The following is a 5,613-nucleotide window of genomic DNA, read 5'->3' on the forward strand; positions in this document are numbered from 1 at the left end:
CCCGCTCTCTCTCCCTCTCCCGCTCTCTCTCCCTCTCCTCTCCCGCTCTCTCCTCCCCTCTCCGCTCTCTCTCTCCCTCTCCCGCTCTCTCTCCCTCTCCCGCTCCGTCTCTCTCCTCTCCCGCTCTCTCTCCCTCTCCCGCTCTCTCTCCCTCTCCCGCTCTCTCTCCCTCTCCCGCTCTCTCTCCTCTCCCGCTCTCTCTCCCTCTCCCGCTCTCTCTCCCTCTCTCCGCTCTCTCTCCCTCTCCCGCTCTCTCTCCTCTCCCGCTCTCTCTCCCTCTCCCGCTCTCTCTCCCTCTCCCGCTCTCTCTCCCTCTCCCGCTCTCTCCCTCTCCGCTCTCTCCCTCTCCCGCTCTCTCTCCCTCTCCGCTCTCTCTCCCTCTCCCGCTCTCTCTCCCTCTCCGCTCTCTCTCTCTCCCTCTCCCGCTCCTCTCCCTCTCCCTCTCCCGCTCCCTTCCCTCTCCCGCTCTCCTCTCCCTCTCCGCTCCCTCTCCCGCTCTCTCTCCCTCTCCCGCTCTCTCTCCTCTCCGCTCTCTCCCTCTCCCGCTCTCTCTCCCTCTCCCGCTCTCTCTCCCTCTCCGCTCTCTCTCCCTCTCCCGCTCTCTCTCCTCTCCGCTCTCTCTCCCTCTCCCGCTCTCTCTCCTCTCCCGCTCTCTCTCCCTCTCCCGCTCTCTCTCCCTCTCCCGCTCTCTCTCCCTCTCCTCTCTCCCTCTCCCGCTCTCTCCCTCTCCCGCTCTCTCTCCCTCTCCCGCTCTCTCTCCCTCCCCGCTCTCTCTCCTCTCCGCTCTCTCTCCCTCTCCCGCTCTCTCTCCCTCTCCCGCTCTCTCTCCCTCTCCCTCTCCCGCTCTCTCTCCTCTCCCGCTCTCTCTCCCTCTCCCTCTCCGCTCTCTCTCCCTCTCCTCTCCCGCTCTCTCTCCCTCCTCTCCCGCTCTCTCTCCCTCTCCCTCTCCGCTCTCTCCCTCCTCTCCCGCTCTCTCTCCCTCTCCCTCTCCCGCTCTCTCTCCCTCTCCTCTCCGCTCTCTCTCCCTCTCCTCTCCTCTCCCTCCTCTCCGCTCTCTCTCCCTCTCCCTCTCCCGCTCTCTCTCCCTCTCCCTCTCCCGCTCTCTCTCCCTCTCCCTCTCCCGCTCTCTCTCTCCCTCTCCCGCTCTCTCTCCCTCTCCCTCCGCTCTCTCCCTCTCCTCTCCCGCTCTCTCTCCTCTCCCTCTCCCGCTCTCTCTCCCTCTCCCTCTCCCGCTCTCTCTCCTCTCCTCTCCCGCTCTCTCTCCCTCTCCCTCTCCGCTCTCTCTCCCTCTCCTCTCCCGCTCTCTCTCCCTCTCCCTCTCCCGCTCTCTCTCCTCTCCCTCTCCGCTCTCTCTCCCTCTCCTCTCCGCTCTCTCTCCCTCTCCCGCTCTCTCTCCCTCTCCGCTCTCCGCTCCCTCTCCCCTCCTCCCCCTCTCCGCTCCTCCTCTCCTCTCCGCTCTCTCTCCCTCTCCCGCTCCTCTCTCCCTCTCCCGCTCTCCTCTCCTCCGCTCTCTCTCCCTCTCCCGCTCTCTCCTCCCTCTCCCGTCCCTCTCCCTCTCCCGCTCCCTCTCCTCCCTCTCCCTCTCCCGCTCTCTCTCCCTCTCCCGCTCTCTCTCCCTCTCCGCTCTCTCTCCTCTCCCTCTCCCGCTCTCTCTCCTCTCCCTCTCCCTCGCTCTCTCTCCTCTCTCTCCCTCTCCGCTCTCTCTCCCTCTCCCGCTCTCTCTCCCTCTCCCGCTCTCTCTCCCTCTCCGCTCTCTCCCTCTCCGCTCTCTCTCCTCCCTCTCCCGCTCTCTCTCCCTCCTCTCCTCTCCCGCTCTCTCTCCCTCTCCGCTCTCTCTCCTCTCCCTCTCCCGCTCTCTCTCCCTCTCCCGCTCTCTCTCCCCTCTCCCGCTCTCTCTCCCTCTCCGCTCTCTCTCCCTCTCCGCTCTCTCTCCCTCTCCCGCTCTCTCTCCCTCTCCCTCTCCCGCTCTCTCTCCCTCTCCCTCTCCCGCTCTCTCTCCCTCTCCTCTCCGCTCTCTCTCCCTCCCTCCCGCTCTCTCTCCCTCTCCCTCTCCGCTCTCTCTCCTCTCCCTCTCCGCTCTCTCTCCCTCTCCCTCTCCCGCTCTCTCTCCCTCTCCCTCTCCCGCTCTCTCCTCTCCTCTCCCGCTCTCTCTCCCTCTCCTCTCCCGCTCTCTCTCCCTCTCCCCGCTCTCTCTCCCTCTCCTCTCCCTCTCTCTCCCCTCCTCTCCGCTCTCCCTCTCTCTCTCCCTCTCCCGCTCTCTCTCCCTCTCCCTCTCCCGCTCTCTCTCCCTCTCCCTCTCCCGCCTCTCTCCCTCCTCCCTCTCCCGCTCTCTCCCTCTCCCTCTCCCGCTCTCTCCCTCTCCCTCTCCCGCTCTCTCTCCCTCTCCCTCTCCCGCTCTCTCTCCCCTCTCCCCTCTCCTCCTCTCCCCTCTCCCTCTCCATCTCCCGCTCTCTCTCCCTCTCCCTCTCCGCTCTCTCTCCTCTCCCTCTCCCGCTCTCTCCTCCCTCTCCGCTCTCTCTCCCTCTTCCGCTCTCTCTCCTCTCCCTCTCCCGCTCTCTCTCCCTCCTCTCCGCTCTCTCTCCCTCTCCCTCTCCCGCTCCTCTCTCTCCCTCCTCCCGCTCTCTCCCTCTCCCTCTCCTCTCCTCTCCGCTCCCTCTCTCTCCCTCTCCCGCTCTCTCTCCCTCCTCTCCCGCTCTCTCTCCCTCTCCCGCTCTCTCTCCCTCCCCTCTCCGCTCTCTCTCCTCTCCCGCTCTCTCTCCTCCCTCTCCCGCTCTCTCTCCCTCCCTCCCGCTCTCTCTCCTCCCTCTCCCGCTCTCTCTCCCTCCCTCTCCCGCTCTCTCCCTCCCTCTCCCGCTCTCTCTCCTCCCTCTCCCGCTCTCTCTCCCTCCCTCTCCCGCTCTCTCTCCCTCCTCCCTCTCCCGCTCTCTCTCCCTCCCTCTCCCGCTCTCTCTCCTCCCTCTCCGCTCTCTCTCCCTCTCCCGCTCTCTCTCCCTCCCTCTCCCGCTCTCTCTCCCCTCCCTCTCCCGCTCTCTCTCCCTCCCTCTCCCGCTCTCTCTCCCTCCCTCTCCCGCTCTCTCTCCCCTCCCTCTCCCGCTCTCTCTCCCTCCCTCTCCCGCTCTCTCTCCCTCCCTCTCCCGCTCTCTCTCCCTCTCCGCTCTCTCTCCCTCTCCTCTCCGCTCTCTCTCCTCTCCCGCTCTCTCTCCCTCTCCCGCTCTCTCTCCTCTCCCTCTCTCTCTCCCTCTCCGCTCTCCTCTCCCTCTCCCGCTCTCTCTCCCTCTCCGCTCTCCCTCCTCTCCCGCTCTCTCTCCTCTCCCGCTCTCTCTCCTCTCCCGCTCTCTCTCCCTCCCTCTCCCGCTCTCTCTCCCTCTCCCTCTCCGCTCTCTCTCCCTCCCTCTCCCGCTCTCTCTCCCTCCCTCTCCGCTCTCTCTCCTCCCTCTCCCGCTCTCTCTCCTCTCCCGCTCTCTCTCCCTCTCCCGCTCTCTCTCCCTCCTCTCCGCTCTCTCTCCCCTCTCCCGCTCTCTCTCCCTCCCTCTCCCTCTCTCTCCCTCCCTCTCCCGCTCTCTCTCCCTCCCTCTCCCGCTCTCTCTCCCTCTCCCTCTCCCGCTCTCTCTCCCTCCCTCTCCCGCTCTCCTCTCCTCTCTCCCGCTCTCTCCCTCCCTCTCCGCTCTCTCTCCTCCCTCTCCCGCTCTCTCTCCTCCTCTCCCGCTCTCTCCCTCCTCTCCGCTCTCTCTCCCTCTCCCGCTCTCTCTCCCTCCTCTCCGCTCTCTCTCCCTCTCTCCGCTCTCTCTCCCTCCCTCTCCCGCTCTCTCTCCCTCCCTCTCCCGCTCTCTCTCCCTCCCTCTCCCGCTCTCTCTCCCTCCCTCTCCCGCTCTCTCTCCCTCCTCTCCCGCTCTCTCTCCCTCCCTCTCCCGCTCTCTCTCCCTCCTCTCCGCTCTCTCTCCCTCCCTCTCCCGCTCTCTCTCCCTCCCTCTCCGCTCTCTCTCCCTCCCTCTCCCGCTCTCTCTCCCTCCCTCTCCCGCTATCTCTCCCCTCCCTCTCCCGCTCTCTCTCCCTCCCTCTCCCGCTCTCTCTCCCTCCCTCTCCCGCTCTCTCTCCCTCCCTCTCCCGCTCTCTCTCCCCTCCCTCTCCCGCTCTCTCTCCCCTCCCTCTCCCGCTCTCTCTCCCTCCCTCTCCCGCTCTCTCTCCCTCCCTCTCCCGCTCTCTCTCCCTCCCTCTCCCGCTCTCTCTCCCTCCCTCTCCCGCTCTCTCTCCCTCTCCTCTCCCGCTCTCTCTCCCCTCCCTCTCACCGCTCTCTCTCCCTCCCTCTCCCGCTCTCTCTCCCTCCCTCTCCCGCTCTCTCTCCCTCCCTCTCCCGCTCTCTCTCCCTCCCTCTCCCGCTCTCTCTCCCTCCCTCTCCCGCTCTCTCTCCCTCCCTCTCCCGCTCTCTCTCCCTCCCTCTCCCGCTCTCTCTCCCTCCCTCTCCCGCTCTCTCTCCCTCCCTCTCCCGCTCTCTCTCCCTCCCTCTCCCGCTCTCTCTCCTCTCCCTCTCCCGCTCTCTCTCCTCTCCCTCTCCCGCTCTCTCTCCCTCCCTCTCCCGCTCTCTCTCCCTCTCCCTCCTCTCCTCTCCCTCTCCTCTCGCTCTCTCTCCCTCCCTCTCCGCTCTCTCCTCCCTCTCCGCTCTCTCTCCTCCCTCTCCCGCTCTCTCTCCCTCTCCCGCTCTCCTCTCCCTCCTCCCGCTCTCTCTCCTCCCTCTCCCGCTCCTCTCTCCCCTCTCCCGCTCTCTCCTCCCTCTCCCGCTCTCTCTCCCTCTCCCGCTCTCTCTCCTCCCTCTCCCGCTCTCTCCTCCCTCTCCCGCTCTCTCTCCTCCCTCTCCCGCCTCTCTCTCCCTCTCTCCCGCTCTCTCCCTCCCTCTCCCGCTCTCTCTCCCTCTCCCGCTCTCTCTCCCTCTCCCGCTCTCTCTCCCCTCTCCCTCTCCCGCTCTCTCTCCTCTCCCGCTCTCTCTCCCTCTCCCTCTCCCGCTCTCTCTCCCTCTCCCTCTCCCGCTCTCTCTCCCTCTCCTCTCCGCTCTCTCTCCCTCCCTCTCCCGCTCTCTCTCCCTCTCCCGCTCTCTCTCCCCCTCTCCCGCTCTCTCTCCCTCTCCCGCTCTCTCTCCCTCTCCGCTCTCTCTCCCTCCCTCTCCCGCTCTCTCTCCCCTCCTCCCCGCTCTCTCTCCCTCCCTCTCCCGCTCTCTCTCCCTCTCCCGCTCTCTCTCCCTCTCCGCTCTCTCTCCCTCTCCCGCTCTCTCTCCCTCTCCCGCTCTCTCTCCCTCTCCCGCTCTCTCTCCCTCTCCCGCTCTCTCTCCCTCTCCCGCTCTCTCTCCTCCTCTCCGCTCTCTCTCCCTCTCCCGCTCTCTCTCCCTCTCCCGCTCTCTCTCCCTCTCCCGCTCTCTCTCCCTCTCCCGCTCTTCTCCCTCTCCCGCTCTCTCTCTCCTCCTCCCGCTCTCTCTCCCTCCCTCTCCCCTCCGCTCTCCTCTCCCTCTCCCGCTCTCTCTCCCTCTCCCGCTCCTCTCCTCCCTCTCCCGCTCCTCTCTCCCGCCTCTCTCCCGCTCTCTCTCCCTCCCTCTCCCGCTCTCTCTCCCTCCCTCTCCCGCTCTCT

This window comes from Heterodontus francisci, chromosome 34 (assembly GCF_036365525.1).
Source record: "Heterodontus francisci isolate sHetFra1 chromosome 34, sHetFra1.hap1, whole genome shotgun sequence".
In the NCBI taxonomy this organism is placed as follows: domain Eukaryota; kingdom Metazoa; phylum Chordata; class Chondrichthyes; order Heterodontiformes; family Heterodontidae; genus Heterodontus; species Heterodontus francisci.